Source organism: Octodon degus, unplaced genomic scaffold (genome assembly GCF_000260255.1).
Source record: "Octodon degus isolate 3935 unplaced genomic scaffold, OctDeg1.0 scaffold00036, whole genome shotgun sequence".
In the NCBI taxonomy this organism is placed as follows: domain Eukaryota; kingdom Metazoa; phylum Chordata; class Mammalia; order Rodentia; family Octodontidae; genus Octodon; species Octodon degus.
In genome coordinates this window covers 9,574,031-9,577,657 of record NW_004524612.1, presented here as the reverse complement: position 1 = coordinate 9,577,657, position 3,627 = coordinate 9,574,031, and the positions used below count along the sequence as shown (strand labels likewise).

Here is a 3,627-nt window from a genome sequence, read left to right as displayed (position 1 = left end):
AGCACAAAGCCATTTTCTGGTATATTTTTAAATGGACACACAAGTGGCAAGGTAATTTTTATATCATTGCTTAACTGTAAAAGCTGTGATCCGGTTGGATATATTTGCATAACAGATTATATAATAGGATTAATAATATTAATCTTTTTGGCTATATCTCTTATAATATCCTCTTTCATAGTTTGTATTACACTTTCTGAAGGATTTTTTGCTGACTAGAACTTCTTAATTTTATTTCAATATATTTGTAGCTATAACTTTGCATTTAATTTAAAAGAGAAGGGAATCTCTGAATTTCCAAAGGACAGAAGTTAGGAGCTGACTCTGTATCCACTGCTGCCTGTTGCTTGGGATTCTGGAGATTTTAAGGAAATGTGCCCCTTCATCCCAGTGGTCAGCCCCAGGACTGTTCTGGAAACACAACAGCAGTGAAGAAAGATAAATGAGAGAAAGCAAGCTCTGCTGCTTTGAAGCTGATGCGCCAGCGGGAAAGGGGAAGGCAGTGCTGTGCACCTAGGCTCCACGGCCGAAGGGTGAGTGGGGCGCTGCAATGCCAGGGCAGTGAGTAGGAAACGCCAGGAGAGGAGTCAAGAAAGTTCTCCCAGGGGAGATGGCCTTGGAGCAAGGAGTAGAAAGAGGCAAGGGAGGAACCCAAGGGTACCCAAGAAAGGGAGTTGGGAGCAGCGTGCACAAAGGCCCTGGGGTAGGAGCAGACTGGGGCATTTGCGGGCCACTGGGAGTGCAGTGGGACCAGAGCAGAGACACCACAGGGGAGTGAGGCACAATATGAAGTGGACAAGCACAGGACCGGGTGGTGGAGCCTGGGGGTTTCTGTTTAATTATTTATTTTTAACATTATTAGTACATGTGTGCTATTCATACAGCTTGCCATCACCATGGGGGTGCAGGAGTTGGTGGACTCAGGTAAGAACTCTGGCTTCCAGGCTAAGTGTGATAGGAAGAGAGCACAAGTTGCTGAAATTTAAAAGTATTCCTAGGGCGGGGGAGACAGCTCAGCAGCATAAGTGCCTGCCTGGCAAGCACAAGGTCCAGAGTTTGATTCCCAGTACCAAAGAAAGAAAGAAAGAAAGAAAGAAAGAAAGAAAGAAAGAAAGAAAGAAAGAAAGAAAGAAAGAAAGAAAGAGCTTTCCTGGACTTTGACCTGGCGTCAACCACTGGGCCATGGGTAGAAGCAGTCATGCTGTCTTGGTCATCCCAGGGAGAAAGAGCAGCAAGAGGCTAGGTGTGGTCAGGCTCTGGAGGAGCTGGAATAGCAGTCAGGAGTCCAGTACAGGAAGGGCAGCCATGACTTCCAGACCCCGGAAGCCAGGGTAAGCATGGGGCTGGGGGTGGAGCCAGGGGATTTCTTCTTCATTTTTCATTTTTAACTTTATTAGTGCATGTTGGCAGTTCATACAGCCTACAGTCACCTTGGGGAGTGGTTACGTATACATGTTATAGCTTGTTTCTTTCTCTTTTTCAGTCCCCTTCTCACTCCCTCTCTCTCCCTCCCTTTCTTCTCCTCCAGTTCCCCATCCCATTTTTCATCCTTGTTGGTGCTAATCTTACATTATGCCCTGTAATGTTTCCACGATTAGGTCCCTGTGTGCAGCACGTCTTTGTCCTGCTCCCTTCCCCTTCCCTCCTGCTTCGCCCTCCCCTTGGCCTCTGGTCCACTCCCCTACTGCAGGAAGTCCATCCCTGTCTATCCATCCTTGTCTGTACTTTGCCTCACTCAAATGAGATACCATCTGTGTAACTGGTTAAAAGCTGTATTTTCCATACATATCCATTTTTCTACAGATGTATCCAGTTTGTCACTCTTTATAGCAGAGTAATGTCCCATTATACTTAGATGCCACATTTTCTTTATCCAATCCTCTACTGATGAGTAGACAGGCTGCTTCCAAGATTTTTTTTTTTTTTTCAGAAATGGAGATTGAACTCAGACCCTTGCCAGTCAAGCGCTTATTCTACTGAGCCATCTCCCTGGCCCGCTTCCCAGATTTAATTATTATGAGCTGCGCTGGCTATAACCATGAGGGCCACTGAAGTATAAGCACTTACCACCTTTAGAGAAGACACCCAGCAGGGGGATCACTGGGGCCCATGGAGTTTCTAATTTCAGCTCTTTGAGAAATATCCACTGATTTCCACAATGGCTGTACGAGTTTATATTCCCACCAGCGATGGAGTGGTGCTTCCCGACAGCCTTGCCAGTATTTGTCACTGTTTGGTTTCGTAATGATTGCCATTCTTTCCAGAGTGAGGTGAGATCTTAGCTTTGTTGTAATTTGCATTTCTCTAATAACCAGAGATGTTCACCACTTTTTTCCATATATTTGTTGTCCATTTGTATTTTTTCTCTGTGAAGTGTCTTCACTTCTCTTGTCTGGGTCATTAATTTTAGGTGGCTTAATTGTTTTTGAGTTCTTTATATATACTAAGTATTAGTCCTCTGTCTGAGTAGTAACTGGAAAAAATGCTTTTCCCATTCTGTAGGTTTTCCCTTCACTCAGCTTATTCATTCTTTTGCTGTACAAAAAGCTTTTTAGTCTGACATCATCCCATTTGTTGAATCTTGCTGTTACTTTACACTTTTGAGGTTCTGGTTAGAAAGTCCTTTTCTACACCTATGTCTTCAAGTGTTTTACCTTCTAATAGGATTAATGTTTCTGTTTTAGTATTTAGATCTTTGATGCATTTTCATTTTGATTGAGTATATGATGAGAGATAAGGGCCCAGTTTCAGGCTTCTGCACACAGATAACCAGTTTTCCCAGCGCCATTTGTTGACTAGGCCAACTTTCTGCCAACATGGTGCTTTTGGCCACTTTGTCAAAGATCTAATAGCTGAATGTGTCCGGGGTAGTTTTGTGCCCTCCATTCTGTTCCATGGACCGACATGCCTGTTTCTGTTCCAGTACCATGGCATTTTTGTCAGTCTTGCTGTGTGGTGTAGCTTGAAGTCACACATTGCTATGCCTCCTGTTTTGGTCTCATTGCCCAAAATTGCTCTTGCTATTCTTGGTCTCTTCTGGTTCCATATGAATTTTAGGACAGTCTTTTCTATATCGGTAAAGTATGCTGTTGCATTGTGCATTGAATCTGTATAACAGTTTTAGGCATAGGGCCATTTTGACAATATTGATTCTGCCTACCTAGGAACAGGGACATCTTTTCATTTTCTGGTGTCGTCTTCAGTCTCTTTTGTCAGAGGACTGTGCTTTGCTTTGTGGAGGTCTTTCACTTCCTATGGGGCCTGCAGATTTCTGGAGAAGGCAGGGTAGCAATGTGTGTGAGGCAATTGGGAGCCGAGAGCTTACACAGGATCACCCAGCTCTGACAGGAGGAGCTCGGGGAGCAGGAACAGGAGAGCCACTGCCAAGAAATTAATGAAGAAAGTGCTTTGGGGCCGCAGAGATGGCTCAGTAGAATAAGTGCTTCCCTGGCAAGCACAAGGGCCTGAGTTCAATCACTGGTTCCACCAAAAAAAAGAAAGTGCTTCATAGAAGGGGAGGAAAGCAGGAGGCAGGTGCTGGGCAGAGCCTGTGGGTCCTGGATGGTGTGGGATGTTGCAAGTCCTGGTCCTTGGGCCGTGTGATCACTGGGTGCTTATTTGCTATCA

General features: G+C 44.7%; 1 long non-coding RNA gene across 1 annotated transcript in view; it reads right to left on the bottom strand.

Annotated features, from left to right (window-relative positions):
• Positions 1-1,507, bottom strand: part of LOC111816630 — a 17,661-nt gene extending 16,154 nt beyond the window's left edge. The window contains exon 1 of the long non-coding RNA XR_002820983.1: positions 1,496-1,507. This is a non-coding gene — a long non-coding RNA (uncharacterized LOC111816630). The remainder of the gene's footprint in view (positions 1-1,495) is intronic.
• Between the last annotated feature and the right edge of the window lie 2,120 nt (positions 1,508-3,627).